General features: G+C 37.8%; 1 pseudogene; it reads left to right on the top strand.

Moving 5' to 3' along the window:
* Window positions 1–21,183, top strand: part of LOC149152674 (pentatricopeptide repeat-containing protein OTP51, chloroplastic-like) — an 80,738-nt pseudogene extending 59,555 nt beyond the window's left edge.
* Window positions 21,184–23,764: the final 2,581 nt, after the last annotated feature.

Below are 23,764 nucleotides of genomic sequence, written 5' to 3' on the forward strand. Positions count from 1 at the left end.
ATTCAACATCAAGAGTGTTTCTAGCCTGACAGGGATGTCAGAAGTTGGGTGGATCAGTTACTTACTTCTCAGTAAATTATTTGTAGTGCAATAGCAATATGCAATAGCACGATGTAGCATGATGAGAGGGGATGCAGTGCTAGGAGGATGGACCAGCAGCAACACGGATGCAGAGGGAGTTGTCATACAAATGCAATAGTGGTAGTGGCAGGGCCTTGGTAATAGTATAGGATGCAGCAGAGCAGAGAATGTTGGTCGGGGAGGCCTAGCATTAACATAGGTACCAGTGCTAGATAATCAGAGTGATGCTTAGTGAGGAGTATTACTAGAGCATAATCCTCACTAAGAGGGAGTGTTGATTTGGGGTAGCATTAGATGTGATTTGGCCATGAAAATTGGTGGAGAGTCTAAAGCACATGAGATCTCCAAGACCCATAAATGGTTTGGGCAGGTTCTAACTAGTTTGGGAGATATTAAAATAATGAATATTTTAAATGGAGTTCCTAAGTCCGAACTTAGAAAAAAAAAAAAAAATATTAATGGGTATTAATATAAAATTGGGTTAGAAGGTTCCAAAAGTCATGGATCAAGCCAAATCTAATCTTATTTGTTGATTATAGATTTAATCTTGGTCATTGATGGACCAACGAGAAAATTATAAGAGGAGGCTTGAAGGTCAGTTGGAGAACACACCAGAATGATCAGCCATCCATTTTTCCAGAGCGGGGTTGCTAAGCAAAGTTGAATTAGTGATCAGCAATGAGGGGCAGTGAGTATGAGGCAGAGAGGTAGGGACAATACTGGGAGACCAGCAGCCAGTCCAAGCTACGCGGAGCCCAGCAGTGGCAGCATAGAGCCCAGAGAGACTGTGTCATCCACGCAGAGAGAAAAGGGAGTGACGCAGAGGCTATTAGAGGTTGCACAGTGCCTCAAAAGTCTAATGCAGAGGATCCTGGGGCTGACGCAGTGGCCAGAAGGGCCAACGTTAAGCTTCATTTTTGTGGAGAGGATTTCATGGGACAGGTTTTCTAAATACCTATTTCCAAATATAGAGGTATTGTTGTTGTATATTTTTCTTTGTTGGGTGAGCCGATTTAGGCACCTAGTTGTACTCAAATAAACTTCATAATAATATTACCCTCTGAATAGTTGTACCTTTTTTCCCGCATTAGGTTTTTTCGGGGACATTGGTCCAAAAATAATGGTGTCACTTGTGTTCTTGTTTTCTTTCATTTGATGATCTATAAACGTTGATATTGTACTTATGTTTATTTACAATATTTACATGGTAAATAACTTGTTAGGTAATTAAACGAGTAGATGAAATAAACCATATAGTACTGGAAGAATTTCTAATGGGTTAGACTTAGAAATTTCAACATAATATGAAACCTATCAAACATTCAAGCAACACCTCCTCATCACAACATAAACTCTCTAACTTCACTAACAAAACCCTAGCAACATATTTTGACAAAAAACTTTGACCATGAACTAGATAGGAACATACATACAATGAAACTACAATTACTAATATCCATACAATGAAACTACAATTACTAGTATCCATACAATGACAAAACCCTAACATGTGAGCAACTTATAGTTATACATGCTTGTGGCCTCTATACATTTCTCATGAAAACTATACAACTGTTATGCCTCTGCAAAACTCACTGTTAGTCATCATTCCTCCGTCCATAAACCAAATTTGTCAATTTGCGTTCATATAATTAGCACCAAACCCTGATTCAATGACAACAACATCATCTCTCAACTTATAAATTACATAGGAAATAGACTCAATGCATTGATAAAATACTTTTCAATATCATTCTTTTTATGCACTCCAAACCCTAACACATAACAAAAACCATAAATCAACCTTTTTCGTTACAAAAAATAACAACTCAACAAACTCATCCAATACATCAGCTCATTAAGTGAAACTTAGTAAACATAAGTCTACTCAAACCCTAGCAGACAATCTCTTAATTAATACATCACCATTCTATTGGAAATAATACTGAGAGGGGGGTGAATCAGTGTTAGCAAGCCAATAATTTTTCATTTCCATAATCAGATTTATGTATGCTACTTCAGTTAATGGAACTCGTGTGTATACGCAATTGTGGTTAAGGAAACTAGCGTATATACTGCAAACTTAAGATTCAGTTAATTCATCATATGTTGATCTTTAATCAGTGCATCAGAACTATATAAACAATAACCAGGTGCAATAAAACAGAATAGACAATCACACACATGAACACAAGATATAAGGTGGAAACCCAATGTGGGTGAAAACCACTTGCTGCAATCGTCTCTATCTTCTTTTAATAAGAAGAAACTTATTTTTACGATTTTTGTACTGGTGCAGACTTATACCAGTATGTAGGATTCTACCTGCAAAAGGCTACAACCTTCTCTCATTCTCCAGCTTCTCTTGGAAGGGAGCTACAACCTCCTAGCTCGTGTACTAACTGATATGTTTACTAGTACATAGGTGCCTACCTACAAAAGGCTACAACCTTCTCTTTTCTTCCAGGGACCACGTTTCATAAATTTTCAGACTGGATCCATCAATAACATCATTCAATCATCAAATATATCTGCATCAACCAATCTCCTTTTCACCAACCACAACTGAACCAATCAATCACTTTGACAACCCTTCAATCTGATATTTCAGAATGTTGTAACCAGAATACAGTAACTAGAACCCGAGCCAGAACCCAGAACACTGTAACAGCAAATAGAGGCAGCTAAAACATATTTTACAAGGTGTACGCTACTTCCATGTGTCAAACCTGTGTGCATACGGTCCTTTCTGAAGGTGAAGCTGTATACAGATCTGCAAATCAAACTTAAGATGTATACGTTGTTTTGATATGCAAAACCAGTGTGTATATGTGCCTTTTCTAAAGTGAACCTGTGTACCAATCTGTAAATGATGATTTAAATATTACAACAATTCCATACTTCAGTTATACCCAGATCATCATATTTACAAACTACAACATGCGCAAGTTATTCAGATAAATGATCAAACCACATAAAGATACTTCACTTCAAGCCTTAAGGTCTTGACCCATCATTAGATCTTATCCTTCATCAAGCACTAAGGTTCATCCTTGGTTTAGATCCATCTATGTACCATAACCCAATAACTTGTACACTAGATCTTGCTCATCATCAGATATTCAATACTTGAGTACATTGACCTAATGATCTTCTTCTCCTTATATAGTTTTAGGCCTTTCTTAATACCATGGTCCAAAACCACTTAGGACCAATACCTGGGATCAATATTTCAGACCAGATACTTTGGACCAATACCATGGATCAAAATACCATAAACCAAATACCACGGACCAAAACTTAGATTTCCAACATGTACGCACCTTTATTTCTGTGAAACTGCGTGTGTACATTATACTCACCTTTTGCTCTGTTAACCCACGTGTATATGCTACTTTTTCAAGGTGAACCTACGTTCTCTTTCCTCATTCTGTGAAGTCTGATCTATAACCCTGAGTTGTTAACCTGTTTAACTGTAATCTGTCATCTGAGTGAGTTGTCATCAAGGACAACACTTGTGTCAAATCTGAGTAATAATGCCAACAATCTCCCCCTTTGGACTTGATGTCAACCCCAAGTCACTCTCCCACTTTGTCATCTAGGGCAAAGGGTCATGCTCCCCCTGAGTACATGTTGAATTCTCTGATATGCTAAAGTGTGCTGATTGAGCTTCATGAACGAGTCCATGCTCCCCCTGAATATAAGCAAGGTCTACAAAAATATGTTCTAAAAGAATAACATGACTCTATACATACATCATAAATGACCTTCCTATCACCAATGACTCATACATACATTCATCTCCCAACCAAGTGGGGATATACCAATTGTTTATACATGTCAAAACAAAAACATTACAACATCCATCCCATGCATAGTGGGGTAACAAAATAGGTCGTTTCATGACCTTTTCATAAAAAGATATACATGACATATATAACAGAGACCAAGACCATGATAGTCATCAACAATTATCATCAGTAGCATTTGTCAATCAGCCTCCAGTCCAGCAACCATGTTCTCCCCCTGAACCTGTTCCACCTAAAACAAAAACAACTGTGTGATTTTGTAACAAGATCTTCTAAGATAATGCCAAAAATGAATTATTAGAAGCATATGCTCCCCCTGAACCATATCAGACTCCTTTCTTCCTGAGTCTAGTCACTTCTTTTCCTCAAACCAACATATATGTGATTGTATCCACATAAACTGACGTATGTACGCAAATACGCTTCATGAAACTCGCGTATAACCACCTTTCTCTGAAACATGTAGGTTTTAACAGTAGGATGATGCATCAACTACTCCCAACTTCTGTCTGAGATATTCAAAAGTCTCTTTGGGCAGTGGTTTGGTAAATATATCAGCAACCTATTCTTTGGAGGGAACATATTCCAATTTGACCTTTTGTTCAAGCACTTGTTCATGTAGAAAGTGATATTTGATGGTTATGTTCTTGGTCTTGGAATGCATGACTGGATTCTTTGAAATACTAATGGCACTTGTGTTATCGCATAGAATGGAGATGGGTGGAGTACATGTGATCTAAATGTCTTGCAATATTTGCATCATCCAAAGGATTTTTGTGAAGCAATATGCAGCAGCCACATATTCTGCTTCAATTGTAGATAATGCAATTGAACTTTGTTTCTTGCTGAACCAAGACACTAATCTGGAACCCATATAGAATGCACCACCACTAGTGATTTTTCTATCATCAACGCTTCCTGCCCAATCTACATCTGTATATGCATGAAGAGTAAGATCTGTATCTCTAGGATACCATAAACCAAAATTTTGTGTCCCTTGAAGATATTTGAAAATCCTTTTGACTTCCTGAAGGTGTGATTCCTTTGGATTTGCTTGGAATCTTCCAACTATTCCTACTACATGCATGATGTCTAGTCGAGTACCTGTTAGATAAAGCAGACTGCCAATCATGGATCTGTAAGCTGGTTGATGTACTGCTGCTGATTCATCATTTGAGCTGATACTGCATCCTGTTACCATTGGGGTACATACTGGTTTGGTATCTTCCATGCCATTTTTTTTGCAAGATTTGTTTGAGATATTTGGTTTGTGACAGAAAAATACCATCTTTATTTTGTTGAACTTGTAGACCAAGAAAATATGTAAGCTCACCAAGCAGGGAAATTTCAAATTCTTGTTGCATTACCGAAGAAAAATTCTGACTCATAGCTTATTCATTGCTTCCAAAAATGATATCATCAACATACACAACAAGTATTAGCAATTTATTATTGTCAATATTCGTATATAGATTGTTATCAGTTGATCCCTTTGAAACTTGTTGATGGAGATATTTGTCAAGACAGTAATACTAGGCCCTTGGAGCTTGTTTTAGACCATAGAGAGCCTCATTGAGTCTGCATACAAGTTTTGCATCATTTCCAAGAATGAATCCATCTGGTTGCTCAATATAGACTTCTTCTTCTAAGTCTCCATTAAGAAAGGCAGATTTTACATCCATTTGATATACTTCGAATTTCTGAAACCTATAAAGAGCAAGGAACATTCTTATGGCTTCAATTCTAGCAACAACTGCATAAGTTTCTTCAAAATCTATACCTTTGTGTTGAGCATATCTTTTACAAACAAGTCTGGCCTTGTTTCTAATAACTTCTCCATTTTCATTCAGCTTGTTTTTGAATATCCATTTAATTACTATGATATTCTTATCATGAGGTCTAGGAACTAATTCCCAAGTATTATTATTTTAAATTTGCTCGAGTTATTCATTCATGGCTTTACCCAACATTCATCTTTGCTTACTTCATTTAAATTTTGAGGTTCGGTGGAGGATAGCAATGCTAGATAGCTGGAAGCTTCTGTAATAGTTCTTCTTGTCTGCACACCTGCCTCTTTTTGTCCCAAAATTTGCGTCTCTGGATGATTTTTCCGAACATACTTGGACGAAGTTTTTTCTTCTACCGTTATCTCTTCTTCTAGTGCTTCATTGGTTTCTTCTTCAGAATTAGTGGGATTTGATGTGGAAGGATAATCCTCATCTTCTTCATAATCTTCTGTTTTTATTTGTTTTGTATTTTTGCATGCTTCATCAACCACAACATCAATACTTTCAATACTTTTCCCAAGTATTTTATTATAACATTTATATCCTTTACTTCGAGAAGAGTAACCAAGGAAAATGCCTTCATCTGCTCTGGGTTCAAACTTACCAAGTTTTACATCAGTCCTTTTGATGTAACATTTGCTTCCAAAAACTTTGAAGTATTTTACAGTAGAAGTCTTACCATACCAAAGTTCATGTGGAGTTTGAGTGTTGTTTACCTGAACATTTGCTTGGTTGAGAATAGTGACGGCAGCAAATGCAGCTTCACCCCAGAAGGTTGCAGGAGTTCCAGACTCATCTAGCATAGCATGAGCCATTTGTTGAATAGATCTATTCATCCTTTCTACCACTCCATTTTGCTGAGGAGTCCTTACGGTGGAGAATTTCCTTTTTATTCCATGTTCTTTACAAAAGTCAAAGAATTCATCCGAAGTAAATTCCCCTCCTCGATCAGATCTGAAGCATTTGATTTTGAAATATGATTCATTTTCAACCAAAGCTTTGAAGGCTTTGAACTTTTTGAATTCTTCATCTTTATGCTTTAGAAGTCATATCCAACACATTCTGGAAAAATCATCAATGAACAATATAAAGTATTCTTCTCCACGAGGTGAATTTTTCCTTGATGGTCCACATAAATCAGTATGAACAATTTCAAGAGGCTTACTAGCTGATCCTTCCTTTTCAAGGACGTGCGATCTAGTTTTCTTACCAAATTGACATGATTTGCATATTGTATTTTCTGGAATGCTGATATCAGGAAGATCATGAATCGCCTGGAATCTGCATGCTTTTCTTATTTGAGGAAAACTTATATGCCCCAATCTTCTGTGCCATAGCCAATGTTCATCATTTTTGTTTAGATAGGACTGTTTTTGTCCTCCCTTGAGTATGTATAGTTTGTTTGGATTTCTTGTCCCTTTAATTATGGTTTCTCCTCTATCAAGCTCACGAAAAACACATCCATTTGATCAAAACACTACTTCATTTCCTTAATCACACATTTGACTCACACTTAACATATTGTGCTTTAAGCCATCAACATACATAACATTCCCAGCTTTAACTTTTTCTTTCAAGAAAACAAAGCCTTTACCTTTTATGATAGCGGGAGTGTCATTTCCAAATGAGACACTCTTTTCCTTTTCTAAGGCATTATATGAGCGTAGTTTTTCTCTGTCACCTGTCATGTGTTTTGAGCATCCACTTTCGATGTACCACTAGTTTTCTTGTCCTTTTGCATACAAGGCTGTACCACATCTTTCTGTTTGCGATTCTTTCTTTCTCCATATTTTGGATTTAATGGAGTTTTCTCCTTTTGAGCTATTTGCCAAAATTTACTCCTGCATTCAGATTCTTCATGGCCAAAGTTGTTACAGATTGAGCATTCCATTCCATTTTCAAGAAGAGAAAAGCTATTATAGGAAATTTTCTTGATCCCTGTCACATTTCTTTGATTTCGTACTTCTCTAGTCATGATATTTTTGTAAGAAACACATTGAGCAGCTTTTTGTCTAAAATTATGACATGAGAAACATTGGCCATTAAAGAAGTTCCTGCTATTATTGAATTTACTGACCTGATGATTATAGTTGAATTTCCTTCTACTGACCTATTAATTGATATTATTTGAAGCAAATTGAGTGTGGTTTACCTGACTTTAATTGTGGCCTCTGTTCATTCTTGAAGTAAATTGAGCTTGATTCACCTAGTGATCTACTTTATGCCTTTGCTGATGATTATCGAACTGTTCACTGATCTTTGCTGCATCACAATAGCTTTTAGTGGATGTTTACGGCTTCTGTGATTGAGATGTTTCTTCAAAGTATCCAAGACACATATTTATCAGAGGAGAGTGTTTCACTTTGATAATTTGATTTAAGGTATCTGATCCTTTAGCAAATCTAAGATTGAGAGCTTTTGTTTTCTCAAGATCCTTTCTTAGACCCACAATTTCACATTCTAGCTTTTCATTGTGTTTTTCTCTTTCAGCAAGTTGGAATGTCAAGGTATCTATAATCATACTCTTTTCTTCTAAAAATATTTTGAGTTTAGATATTTCTTCATAAAGGTCATCTTCATCTAAAGCATCTAAAAAATCATCATCTTAATAAGTCATTAGAAGTCTATAGTCATTGCTATTTTCATCTTCATCACTATTTGATAAACCATCACTATCTTCATGAGTATAGTAGCTCTTTTTAATTAAATTTTGTTTTCTGTTCCATTTTGCAAATTCCTTACCTTTATCAACCTTATCTTTATGAGGACATTTGGCAGCATAATGACTGAATCTTCCACAAGAAAAACATTTGAAAGGTAGTTTACCTCTAAATATTTCGGAACCCCGTTGAAGGTTCTTGACAAAGTTTGCTTCTTCTTCTCCTTCAGAAATATGTCCTGAAAGATTAAGTTCTTATTTTCCTGAAGCTTTAAATGTAGCTTCTCTCATATTTGATGGACCTCCTTTTCTCATCTCGAAAGCAGTTAAGATCTCGTGCAGCTGTGTCATAGTAATAGTCTAAAGATCCTGATTTTCTTCTATGGCAGATACTTTTGATTCAAACTTAGCAGACAAGGATCTTAAAACCTTTTCAACTAAAGTAACTTATTTTATCTCTTCACCCAAATTCTTCATGCAATTAACGATCTCATCTATACGTAAGAAGTAACTAGCTATACTTTCATCATTGTGCATTTTGAGAGTTTCATATTGAATTCTAAGAGTTTGCAGTTTTTCACATTTTACCTAAGTGTCTCCTTCATAGCTTAGAACGATTTTTTCCCATATTTCTTTGGCGGATTTGACTTGCATAACTTTGACAAATTTTAATTGTGATAGACTTCCCAATAATGTATTGACAGCCTTGGCATTGGTTTCATATTTCCTTTTACCTATCGCATCTGTAGGAATTATTGATGCAAATGTATATCCTCCTTCCACGATTTCCCAAACATATTTTCCAAGAGATTGAAGATAGGTTGTGGTTCTTACCTTCCAATAAATGAAGTTGCTTCCATCAAAGATTGGAGGTCTGATGGATCCCTCTCTTTCTTGATTACTCATGATGATGGATGTTCCTTGAAGCGATCAAGATTCTTCTGAAGAACCTACTCTGATACCAATTGTTGGAAATAATACTGAGAGGGGGGTGAATCAATATTAGCAAGTCAATAATTTTTCATTTCCATAATCAAATTTATATATGCTACTTCAGTTAATGGAACTCGCATGTATACGCAACTGTGGTTAAGGAAACTAGCATATATACTGCAAACTTAAGATTCAGTTAATTCGTCCTATGTTGATCCTTAATTAGTGCATCATAACTATATAAATAGTAATCAGGTGCAGTAAAACAGAACAGACAATCACACACATGAACACAAGATATAAGGTGGAAACCCACTGTGGGTGAAAACCACCTGCTGCAATCGTCTCTATCTTCTTTTAATAATAAGAAACTTCTTTTTACAATTTTTGTACTGGTGCAAACTTATACCAGTACGCAAGCTTCTACCTGTAGAAGGCTACAACCTTCTCTCGTTCTCCAGCTTCTCCTGGAAGGGAGCTACAACCCCTTAGCTCTTGTACTAGCTTATATGTTTACTAGTACGTAGGTGCCTGCCTACAGAAGGCTACAACCTTCTCTTTCCTTCCAGGGACCACGTTTCATAAATTTTCAGACTAGATCCATCAATAACATCATTCAATCATCAAATATATCTACATCAACCAATCTCCTTTTCACCAACCACAATTGAACCAATCAATCTCTTTGACAGTCCTTCAATCTGATCTTTCAGAATGCTATAACTAGAATATAGTAACCAGAACCCAAGCCAGAACCCAAAACACTGTAACAGCAAACAGAGGCAGCTAAAACATATTTTACAAGGTGTACGCTACTTCCCTGTGTCGAACCTACGTGCATATGCTCCTTTCTGAAGGCGAACCTACGTACAGATCTACAAATAAAACTTAAGATGTATACGCTATTTTGATATGCAGAACTAGTGTGTATACGCACCTTTTCTAAAGTGAACCTGCATACAGATCTATAAATGATGATTTAAATATTACAACAATTCCATACTTCAGTTATACCCAGATCATCATATTTACAGACTATAACATGTGCCAGTTATTGAGATAAATGATCAAACCACATAAAGATACTTCACTTCAAGCCTTAAGGTCTTGACCCATCATTAGATCTTATCCTTCATCAAGTGCTAAGGTTCATCCTTGGTTCAGATCCAGCTATGCACCATAACCCAATAACCTGTACACTAGATCTTGCTCATCATCAGATATTCAATACTTGAGTAAATTGGCCTAATGATCTTCTTCTCCTTATATAGTGTTAGACCTTTCTCAATACCATGGTCCAAAACCACCTAGGACCAATACCTTGGACCAAATACATGGGATCAATACTTCGGACCAGATACTTTGGACCAATACCATGGATCAAATACCACGGACCAAAACTTAGATTTCCAACATGTACACACCTTTATTTCTATGAAACTGCGTGTGTACGTTATACGCACCTTTTTGCCTGTTAACCTGCGTGTATACACTACTTTTTCAAGGTGAACCTGCGTATACTTCTCTTTCCTCATTCTGTGAAGTCTGATTTATAACTCTAAGCTATTAACCTACTAAACTGTAATCTGTCATCTAATTGAGTTGCCATCAAGGACAACACCTGTGTCAAATCTGAGTCATAATGCCAACACATTCATATCATCAAGTTACAATCAACAAACTATTGATACAACAACAACATATATCAAGAAACTCATCAACATTGTAGGGGCCTGATTCCTATTATTAGAGTCTCAATCTATAATACACTAACAGATCTATTTCCCTACTGTTCTAAAAGTAAAAAAAAAGAACTTGCTGACCTTCTTACATATATTTAAACATTCAACATCTTATCACTTTATCATAAGTAACATAATTTAAGGTGAGCATTCCATTGATATCAACTTAACAAGAGTGGTCCATGGAAAATACATGTTCCGACGGTTGATGATGATACCTTTGTCTTATAGCTCTTGTTGAACTCTCCTTCTCACCGACCCAACCGGATTTACCTCCCAGCCAACTAGGAAATAAATTCCTAGCCCAGGAAACCTCCACAGGTTCCCTAGCCCTCTATGCCCAAGTCCAACCAGATATAGTGTGTCCTCAAGAAGAATGTGCAAAACTAGATAATGATACTTTCCTCCTCTCAAACCCAAGAAACCTCCACAGGTTTCCAAGGTCTCCCAAAATCATAACAAGGCCAAACAATCACAACCAACCCCCACAATCCTAAGCAAGACTCCAACCCCCCCCCCTTTTCTTCCTTCCCCCTTCCCTTTTTATAGCCTCTTTCCTCAACCACCTCCCATTAATGTCATTAACTTCTCATCCATCCTTAGTTGACTTCTCTTCTCCCAAGTAAGCTAGGAGTACATTTGGAATTGTGACATGAATATAAAATTGAGAATTTAATGGGAAAGCATCATGTCTTCTCCCAAGTAAATCTGAAAAGTACATTTGGGAATGTGAAGTGTAATTACATGGAGAGGACCATGTCTTCTCCTTAGTAAATGTGAGGGTACATTGGGGAATGTGAAATGAATAAATATATATTGATGATAAGATGGAGAGGACTATGTCTTCTCCCAAGTAAATGTGAGGGTACATTGGGGAATGTGAAATGTACTTACATGGAGAGGACCATGTCTTCTCCTTAGTAAATGTGAGGGTACATTGGGGAATGTGAAATGAATAAATATATATTGATGATAAGATGGAGAGGACTATGTCTTCTCCCAAGTAAATGTGAGGGTACATTGGGGAATGTGAAATGAATACATATATTTTGAAATAATGGAAGGAGACCATATCCTACATAATATTCAATTTGAGAAGGTAAGTGGGGAATTTGAATAATGGAAATCATAAATTTATATTAGACCAATATTTCTCAATATTTTTAGATAATGTAAATATTAACAAAATTTGTAGGATAAGATTTAAGTGGGGCATTACATACACCCCTCCTTTAGAAAACTTCATCCCGAAGTTAGAATGAAAAGATACAAGGAGTTTGAAAGCATAGCAAACCAGAGAGAGTTATAGCATTAAAATTCGATAAGTCAGAAAATGACATTACTTCCCATCAAGAGTCTCCAACTGATCTATATCTTCCTATCCACCCTGGCCTACTTCCGTTCCCGCCCTATCCATCCTCTGCTGCCTTATCAGTGGCAAAGGCCATACTGACCACTGATAAAACCGACATGGTGGGAGCGTCGAATGCCTCGACCAAACTTTCCCCAGCAGGAATCTGGCAATCGTCATCACACGTTTAGGGGGAGCGTTCAGCTATCCTCCCCACGATTCCAGGTTTCAGAGGATACATGGTGGGAAACACCTCCACCCCTCCTTCAGAGCACGGACCACACTACAGAGCTGGTTGGACTTGTCATCGAATAATCCAGTCAGGTCGTCTTGCCACCTGTCATTTGCATTTTTTTCTCGTGTCATAAGAGTGCATATCAAGTAGATACCAATGAAGTAAAATAATGTACATTATACCTTCCTCATGAGATGTCTCATCCTTCCCTCTTGGCTATCACATAGTTCTTTTCCCCTGCAGGTTAGCCTCTCATTCATGCATTTATATAACAACAAGACATATAATCATCACATTACTAAGTCTAGTATCCATGTGTCAATCTAGGAATTCTCGCTAAGTCATTCATTTAAATAAATCATATCCACTTGAGCTATATATGAACCAAATTAATTATGATAAGTTACGCACTAGATAGTCCATCACTAAGTGAATCATACATGTATTCCATACATCAACCATTTCTATCATTAATATCAAATCTATCAACTGATTCATATAAGTAGTTTTATGTGTCAACCAAATGCATCAATATTACATAATGTTCATAAATAAATAACATGGAAATAGGATCTTAACATAGGTAGCTGTCTAAGTCAAAATAGGCATCACAGATGCTCAAAACGTGAGGGGTAGTCACGATGCATAGTCTCTGCATCCTCCCAGGTAGCAGATCCTGGGCTATACTTGTCCCACTGGACCTTAACTTGGTCCACCGTGCGACGTCTGAGCTGTCGAACCCTACGGTCCAATATACGTAATGGTTCTACCATTACGGTTCCCATGTCCGAGACCTGCAAGTCCTGCCAATCCAGTTTGTGAGATTCATCAGAAACATAATGTCGTAAAACATATACATGAAAAACATCATGAGTTTTATGCAAATGGGGCGGCAGTACAAGACGATAGGCAACTGGTCCAATCTTCTCCTTGATCCTAAAAGGTCCTACGAACCGAGGTGACAATTTCGTCCCCTTCCCAAACCGGATGGTGCTTTTGTTGGGCCGGATACGAATAAAAACTTGGTCCCCTACTTCATAACTGCGATCAATCCTATGTGAATCAGCATAACTCTTCTGTCTATCCTGTGCTTCCTTTAACCTTTGCCGAACCTGCTTTACCCGCTCCTCCATTTCTTGAACTAATTCCGGGCCAACTATCACTCGGTCCTCCAACTTTTCCCAACTCAATGGCGTCCTGCAAGGTCTTCCATATAGAGCTTGATAAGGAGGCATCCCGATTGAACTGTGATAACTGTTATTATAGGCAAACTCTACCAATGGTAATTACCTTTCCCACTGAGTCTGATTATCCATGACGTACATCCTAAGCATGTCCTCCAGAACCTGATTTACTCTTTTGGTCTGCCCATCTGTTTCTGGATGATATGCAGTGCTTAGGTTTAACTGAGTTCCCAGTGCTGACTGCAAACTTGTCCAAAACCTAGATGTAAATCGGGAGTCTCTATCAGAAATGATCTTTGTGGGCAATCCATGCAATCGGATAACTTCATTGACAAACACTCGCGCCACATCCGTAACATCGTAAGTGTCCCTTACTGGGATGAAATGGGCACTTTTGGTCAATTTATCAACTATAACCAATATAGCATTGTGCCTCTAGGAAGTGAGTGGCAAACCCACCACAAAATCCATGGAAATTACTTCCCATTTAGATGTAGGGATGTCATGAGGTTGTAGGAGTCCTGCTGGATGGCGATGATCAGCCTTCACTCACTGACATTCAAGACATTTGGCGACAAACTGGACTATGTCATGCTTCATGCCTGCCCAAAAGAAGAGTTTCCTTGCATCTGCGTACATCTTCTTTACCCCAGGATGTGCACAATAGAGTGCTCTATGAGATTCTCTGAGGATGGTTTCTCTTATACCCCCTTCCTTAGGTACGTACATTCTCCCTTGGAATCTCAATAGCCCATCTGGTTCAAGGACATATCCTTCAAACTTTGGTTCTATCTGTTTCCCATTTTGGATAGCTGAGATTACTTTTAAATACCAACTATCTTCAAAGAGTTTCTCCAATATCCGCTCCCTTAAATTTACCTTTAAGGCTACTAGGGAGAAAGTTCGTGGCCTCCTGCTTAGTGCATTCGCCACTACATTCTCCTTTCCCTTGATGTATGATATTTCAAAATCATACTCACTCATGAATTCGCTCCATCGCCTTTGTCTGGCGTTCAAATCCCTTTGAGTGAAGAGATGCTTTAGGCTTTGATGATCTGTTCTTAACTCAAATCTTCTCCCAATGAGGTAGTGTCTCCATAGCTTCAAGGCTAACATCACTGCTGCCAATTCTAAGTCGTGGGTAGCATATAACTCTTCATGCTTCTTCAATTTTCTAGAAGCGTAAGCTATTACTCCGCCTTCTTGCATCAATACTGCACCCAATCCCTACGTCGAAGCATCGGTGCAGACAGTGAAGTCTTTTCTCATGTCTGGTACTTGAAGGATCGGTGCACTAGTTAGTAACCTCTTCAACTCTGTGAATGCAGTGCCACATTCATTTGTCCATTCATACCTAACCCCCTTTCGCTGTAATGTGGTGATGGGTTTTGCAATCCTTGAAAACCCTTCCACAAACCTGCGATAATACCCAGCTAGCCCCATAAAACTACGTACCTCATGGGCATTTTTTGGTACTGGTCAATACATTATGGCCTTCACCTTTTCCGAGTCAACTGAAATCCCTTCTCCTGAAATGATGTGCCCAAGGTAATGGACTTTCTTCTGAAAGAAGGAACACTTTGACAATTTCCCATACAATTGATTTTCCCTTAAACAAGTCAATACTACCCTTAGGTGCTTTTCATGCTCCTTTTCATTCTTGGAATATATAAGAATGTCATCAAGGAAGACTTGCACGAATTGGTCCAAATACTTCCTGAACACACCATTCATGAGGCTCATGAATACTGCTGGTGCATTAGTTAAACCGAATGGAACAACTACGAACTCATAGTGCCCAAATCGAGTTCGAAATGCAGTTTTTGAGATGTCTTCCTCCTTTATCCTCAATTGGTGGTACCCAGATCGTAGATCGATTTTTGAGAAGACCTCTACCCCCTTCATTTGATCAAATAAGTCATCTATTCGAGGTATTGGGTACCTATTCTTTATCGTGGCTCTGTTTAAGTCTCTATAATCTATGCATAGGCGCAGGGAACCATCCTTCTTCTTGACAAAAATTACTGGTGCACCCCAAGGGGAAATACTAGGTCTGATCAATCCCAAGTCTAAGAGCTCCTTTAACTGCATTTGCAACTCACAAAGCTCTGGAGTTGTCATCCTATAGGGTGTCTTAGATATTGGTTCTACACCTGGTTTCAGATCAATGGTGAAATCAATCTCTCTTACAGGAGGTAATCCAGGCAATTCCTCTAGAAAAACATCCTTGAATTCAGCCAAAACTGGATGTTAATCCATGGAAGGTCCTTTCTGGTCACTTACAGTCTTGACCAAATACAGTTTGCAACCTTGTCTGAGACAACGTTTTACCTTCATCATGGATATGAATCGTAGGGACACTCCCCTCTTGATTCCACAAATCTCAATTGGCCTACCTTCATCATCTAAACAGATCACCTTCTTCTTGAAACAGTCTACCAAAGCTCGATGAGCTTCTAGCCAGTCCATTCCAACAATTACATCATACGTTCCCAATTCTGTTACGTATGCCTTTAACTTAGTCATACACACCTCGAGGTTTACCTGACATTGGTCAACACTAGGCCCTATTGCTTGTTTTATTCCAGAAGCCATCTCGACTTGTTTAAAGTCATCGTGCTCATAGGTTGCCAACCCACATTTTTCTAATGCGACTGGTGAAATGAAACTATCTGTAGCACCAGAGTCAAACAAAAATTTAACTTTTACTTTGTTTATCATACCTGAGGTTTCTACTACACAGACTGGTGTTCAACTTGCTGATTGTCAACTGCGGCATAGATTCGGTGGTGGCTACCTGCTCCCCCCATTGGTTCTTTTCCCTCTCTTATGTTGTTACTGGTTCGAAACTCTGGGCAGTCCCGCTGGTAATGAGGTCCTCCGCATCCCCAACAAGTGATGCGTGGTGGACCTTGAACCGAATGATGTGGAGTTCTTTGGAAAGAGTTTCTTCCCCTGGAACCCCTACCCCCACTTGTTGTTCCTCGCCTATGACTTTGATTTGTACGCGCCCTTGAAACTGTGGGTGAAGCTGCACTAGAAACCATGGAAATTCCTACTGTTGGTGTTCTAGGTATAACCCTGTTTCCATATGGTGGTGGCCTCCGACTTCCCCCCCTTGGGAAGGTACGAGGGGCCTTCCCCATAAACCCTGTTTGACGTGGAAAGATGGCTCTGCCTTCACCCTTTAAATCTAGGTGTTCTTCGACATAACGAGCCTGTTCTACAGCTTCTGCAACTGAGGATGGTTTCCACATCCGTACCATTGCCCTAATCTTAGGTCTCAATCCATACATAAAACGATCCGCTTGGCGCTGATCAGTATCCATGTAGGAAACATACTTGACCAATTCCATAAATCGAATTTCATATTCTTCTACAGTACGACCTCCCTGTATCAGGGCATGGAAGGCTCCTACCTGTTGTTCTTCATAATATGCTGGTAGGTACTTCTTCCTAAACCTCTCCTCAAACAATTCCCAAGTAACTGTGTCTGGAGTGAGGTGTAGTTGACGCTCCAAGTTACCCCACCAATTCAGAGCACTATCTCTGAGTTGGAATATTGCTATTTTGGCTTTGGAATTGGAATTGTAATCCCTTAGTGCGAAACACCTTCCCATCCCCTCTAACTAGGCTTCTGCACGCTCACTGGCACGACCTCCTGCAAATTCTGGGAGTTTAATCTTCTGGAGCTCTCTAGTAATGTCCTCAACTGGAGGTCTTCTATCATAATCTCTAGATCCCTCGGGGTTCCCTAACCCTGATGAAGGGTGTTCCCCTTCCATTTCATTTGTTTGGCGTCCTCTTAAGGTTTCATTAATTGCTTCCAAGGAACGCAGGATGAGAGTCAATTCTGGTGAAGGTAATGGGTTATTTGAAGGAGGTCCTTGTGAAGACTCCCCAGGCCCTTGGTTCCTTCGTGTCCTCACCATTTTGATTTGTTCAAAATCTGCACGATATCTAAGACTTATTAACCCATCATAAGGGAAACCGAAATTTTGAACATTATAAAATCGTAGGTGTATAGAACTGCCTTTCTCTTTGAACCTAATATTCACTAAAGGAGAGTATGTCCCCACCTACTTAATAATCACGTCTTTCAATATTAAATAATGATCCAAGAGTTAATGTATAAATTACATATTATATTTTAAATATTATAAAGGTTGTAAATACATTAGTTACCAACCTTGTTACAACAATGCCTAAGGGTGAATTCTATTAAAAGGACTCATTCTAAACAAAAAAAGACTCCAAAAATGTCATTACCACCTAATACATTGAAACTAATATGGGCTAAGAAGAGTCTATCTCACCTACTTAATCACTATGTATTACAATATTAAGTTTTAACCTTACATAAGAAGCCATTATATCAATTACATATTACATGACAAGAATTTGAGAGTGTAGGTGTATAACATTGCCTAGCCCTTGGAACCTAATATCCACTAAAGGAGAGTATGTTCCCACCTACTTAAAGACTCAGTCTTTCAATTTTAAATTATGACCCTTATAAATATAAGGGGATTATTGTATGAATTACATATTACAGGATAAATATATAAGGGTTGTAGATACATAAGAATAACATGGTGACCAACCATCTTATCAGCAACAGTGCCTAAGGAGTGAATTCTACGAAAAAAAATACCCATTATAAACAAAAGTGGCTCCAAAAATGTCATTCTCACTGTTTATTTCTGATTTTTGCACAAACATTCATTTCTCAAGAAGCGGATGGAAAATGGATAAAACATAAAACATAAGTAAGAAAAAAAATGGATAATTCTGAACGAACCCTAAATGCATTTGCAACTTAAAATGTTGGCTGGTAAAATCCTTCTCATCATATAGGGAGATATTGTTGAATAGAGTATTTGGTTTGATAACATCCTTTTGTTGTATTATTGCTGTATGTCATTGTTGTTTTATCTCTGAGCTATTGAAGAAATCTTTTTCTGTTGCCACCTAAACGAGTGTTGCTTTGCTGACGTCGATAGTCAAATATCTTGTGTTGCTAAATCCTTCAAGTCGACAAATAATGGAATTGTCTGTTTTAGTTTAATTCCCACATCTACTTTTTCGAGGATTAATTCATATACATGCCACATTATATGTTTCCTTTTGTTTTCTAAAGTTATCTTGGTTGTCGGCTTTATTTCCACCCTTTATATACCTTTGCTTTTTACTTTTAATACTTTAACATTTGTTATAAACTTCAGAAAATATTTGCCATGCCTGAAATCATATTCCTTCCATATATAGAGGATTGTCTTATTCTCTCCTTATATTTTGATGGTGCCTTTTCATGCAACCCATTAACTCTAGACTTTCGTGTCAAACTTTGCCTTATGATTCTTTGATGCCTGCACAGCGAGGGGTTTCTTTGTTGCTCTAACGACACTCTCAGAAATATGTAATATATAGGTGAAGTTAGGTAAGTTGTACTCAAATTATAAATAACGTATATTTCATTCAGTGTGATAAAGAAATTCCAAAAATTGGTGCTTTTCAATTTTTAATTTTTTTTTTGCCCAGGTATATCTCACACACGTACACATGCCCAGGTATATCTCACACACGTACACTGGTACACAGGGCAAGATAAGATAAATAAGATAATTTTATTACTGTCAGACAAAAGATCACAAAAATAGGTGTATGAGACTGAAAAGTACATCCAAAAACTCAAAGGAGAATGTAAAAGTGCAAGGGCAACACTTATAACAATGTTTCTAAAACAGGTAATATTTCTCTAACATTATAAATTACATTAATTACCTCTTAGGACCTAAGTCTTAGGAAACAAATATTACATGGTCTAATACTTTTGTGTATGTATCAGTATTGCGAAAGTCTCTGATTTCTCCCCATTTCTCTAATTTTTTTCTAAGTTTATTAGGTTGCAAAGTTTTTAGAGCTTTTTAGTTTTGAGTTTATACGTCTAAAAAGAAATTTAACCAATTATTTCTCCATTTTATCAATTTTCCAAATTGATTGTCTTCGCTAATTTTTTTTTTAGATGCCAAGTTTTGCATGGTCACTGACATGTACTTGTATAAATTTCAATAATTATTTAAAAAAAAAATAAAAAAAATTGAATGATGAATTAAGTTTAAATTTGGGATTATTTTTGCTTATTTATTAGAAAAGCCCCAGAACTCTAAAACATTTCTTATCGCAAAGCCTAAGAAGTTATGTTTCCTATACTGACCCTGTTTCTGGTTTTGTTTAGTGTTTGTAATTTCCAGTAACAGTGTATCAAGTGACAACATCGGTTCTGGAACACAGACTGCCTGAACTTCATCGCTTCTTCTCGTTGTCCTCACACCTCAAGTAGAATCCACATTTTCTCGATGTATGGCAAAGTGTCGACCTAATCGGGCAGCTTATGAAATATACCTTGAATCCTTGATTAAATGTGGCACGCTGGAGAGGGCTGAGGGGGTTTTTGCAGAGTTGCAAAGGGATGGTGCAATTGGTATTAAATCAAGATGTGCAACATAATGCTAGAGGGATATCTCAATGCTAGTCAAGAAGAAAGGATCAAACAATTGTATGATGAAATGTGTCATAAGAAATATGACGTTGAGCCTACATTGATGCTACAAATAAAACCGTTGCTCAATTTGGGCGAAAAAAAAAATTGTTAATAAGCGTCTCAGCTTGAAACTTGTTGCAGAGCAGCGTGAAATTTTAATTGCTATATTTTTGTCTGGTGCTAAGGTAGAATCGTACGATGAGAACAAGACTTTTGAAGTTCATTTTGAGTTCAATGAAAAATTTGAGGTACAGGATGTATTGAAAGCACACATATACGACACATTTTATGAATGGCTGAAACCAGTTGATCGATTGAAAATTCAAGCTGAAGACATACCGCCTCATTTTTCTACTGTGAGTCATGGTAGTTTTCGATTTTATGCAAATCAATTTAGACCAGGGGGACAGATGGTAATGCCACGGCTTATACATCGGTGGCTATCTCCCCGGTGTTCTAGCATATTGGTATATGTATGGTGGACGTAAGAGCAACTCTGGAGATGTTATATTTTATGCACAAAACTATAAAGTTGAAGATGTTGAATGTGTTGGGAAAGCCTTGAGAATGAAGTCAATAATTTGTGTCATAAAAAGGAAGGGAAAGAAGTTTCAGATACGATGTCAAGGTAAGGATGCAATCTGGGTTTGGGAGTTGATGGAGCCTTACATATTGGATCCATTGAAAGAGTTTTTGAAACCTACAGCTAGAGTTATTGAAAATGGAGCAGGAAATGAAGACACTGATTTTTATTCAGAGGACAAGTTTAATGGGGGGAGTTCTGAGTCCATGAGTGATTCTGACTCTCAGGAAGGGATTAAAGAGACTGAAACAGAGTCGGAAATTTTAACACAGTAAGCACAGAGAGAATGAACCTTTTTGGCTACACAACTTAGCATGCAGATTGCATTTGCTGCAAGGACATGAGAATACTCTCTACAGTGATGAGAATCAAACATTCTGACATGAAAGAGCATGTCATTTCTTCCAGTTCATGATCAATTAAGAATGATGGGATTCAATGATGGATGTGTGACACGAGTAGATGATCTGAGTGTGCTGGATATAGAAGATTGAAGGGCACTTAATTTATTTGTAAGCCTAATTTGATTCTGTTGTATGGTCTTAAAAACGACAACACAAACAGGCATCGCGCTCCCATTGGTGCTGGGTAGATATTGCAATTGGGATTGGGACGTCATCAGCGTTATGTTCTGTATTTTTTTTTGTCTTGTATTTTGTTTGAAGTCGTAGCCTCATGTAATTGCAATGACACAAGTCTTTTAAGCTGTCGGCAGACCGAGAACCCAATTGCGAGCTATGATACCATTCAAATTTACTTTCTATAGACTGTAACAACGACCATAATGGAAGGGATCCACTCAACTGAGGAGCATATGGCAACGTATCAACAGATGAAATGGGAGAATCAATGAAAATGACACAAGTCTTTTAAGCTGTCGGCAGACCGAGAACCCAATTGCGAGCTATGATACCATTCAAATTTACTTTCTATAGACTGTAACAACGACCATAATGGAAGGGGATCCACTCAACTGAGGAGCATATGGAAATGTATCAGCAGATGAAATGGGAGAATTAATGAAAATGACACAAGTCTTTTAAGCTGCTGGCAGACCGAGAACCCAATTGCGAGCTATGATACCATTCAAATTTACTTTCTATGGACTGTAACAACAACCATAATGGAAGGGATCCACTCAACTGAGGAGCATATGGCAACGTATCAGCAGATGAAATGGGAGAATCAATGAAATATATATTGTATGATTCAAAATGTAGAATCCCATTAAAACTCGCTGCCTAATAATGTTTCTCACATACTGTCACATTTATAACCAGGTAATACATAGTTACAATAATTTGCCTTCTCAGAGAGCACAACTATTTGGCAGCATCACAAATCAATAGTAACACCGAGGATAGCTTAGATCTTATTGATAACTTAAAACCAGCTAGATTTTCTTCCTTGCATGAAACGAGCTCAGACAGCATTATATAGCCATTATTTTCATTACATAAACAAGTTCAGAAACACTATATATCCCTTCATTTCATTAAATCGACATCTTGGAAATTGGGTTGCAGCGCACCAAAATTTAGATGCTCTCATGGGTAAAGGGTTGTTAACCACAACGGCTTAACAGCTATAAGGTCGGAGGTTCAAGTCCTCCTTCTAGCGGCATTTGGGTTTTAGTGGGCTTTGGGTCCAGATTTTGAACCAAGGCTCTGATACCATGTGTAGGGGCCTGATTCCTATTATTAGAGTCTCAATCTATAATACACTAACAGATCTATTTTCCTACTGTTCTAAAAGTAAAAAAAAAAGAACTTGCTGACCTTCTTACATAGATTTAAACATTCAACATCTTATCACTTTATCATAAGTAACATAATTTAAGGTGAGCATTCCATTGATATCAACTTAACAAGAGTGGTCCATGGAAAATACATGTTCCGACGGTTGATGATGATACCTTTGTCTTATAGCTCTTGTTGAACTCTCCTTCTCACCGACCCAACCGGATTTACCTCCCAGCCAACTAGGAAATAAATTCCTAGCCCAGGAAACCTCCACAGGTTCCCTAGCCCTCTGTGCCCAAGTCCAACCAGATATAGTGTGTCCTCAAGAAGAATGTGCAAAACTAGATAATGATACTTTCCTCCTCTCAAACCCAAGAAACCTCCACAGGTTTCCAAGGTCTCCCAAAATCATAACAAGGCCAAACAATCACAACCAACCCCCACAACCCTAAGCAAGACTCCAACCCCCCCCCCCCCCCCCCTTTTCTTCCTTCCCCCTTCCCTTTTTATACCCTCTTTCCTCAACCACCTCTCATTAATGTCATTAACTTCTCATCCATCCTTAGTTGACTTCTCTTCTCCGAAGTAAGCTAGGAGTACATTTGGAATTGTGACATGAATATTAAATTGAGAATTTAATGGGAAAGGATCATGTCTTCTCCCAAGTAAATCTGAAAAGTACATTTGGGAATGTGAAGTGTAATTACATGGAGAAGACCATGTCTTCTCCTTAGTAAATGTGAGGGTACATTGGGGAATGTGAAATGAATAAATATATATTGATGATAAGATGGAGAGGACTATGTCTTCTCCCAAGTAAATGTGAGGGTACATTGGGGAATGTGAAATGTACTTGCATGGAGAGGACCATGTCTTCTCCTTAGTAAATGTGAGGGTACATTGGGGAATGTGAAATGAATAAATATATATTGATGATAAGATGGAGAGGACTATGTCTTCTCCCAAGTAAATGTGAGGGTACATTGGGGAATGTGAAATGAATACATATATTTTGAAATAATGGAAGGAGACCATATCCTACATAATATTCAATTTGAGAAGGTAAGTGGGGAATTTGAATAATGGAAATCATAAATTTATATTAGAATTTGAA

Source organism: Pinus tabuliformis, chromosome 9 (genome assembly GCF_031772625.1).
Source record: "Pinus tabuliformis cultivar Carrire ecotype Pingquan chromosome 9, CPIR1, whole genome shotgun sequence".
In the NCBI taxonomy this organism is placed as follows: Eukaryota; Viridiplantae; Streptophyta; class Pinopsida; order Pinales; family Pinaceae; genus Pinus; species Pinus tabuliformis.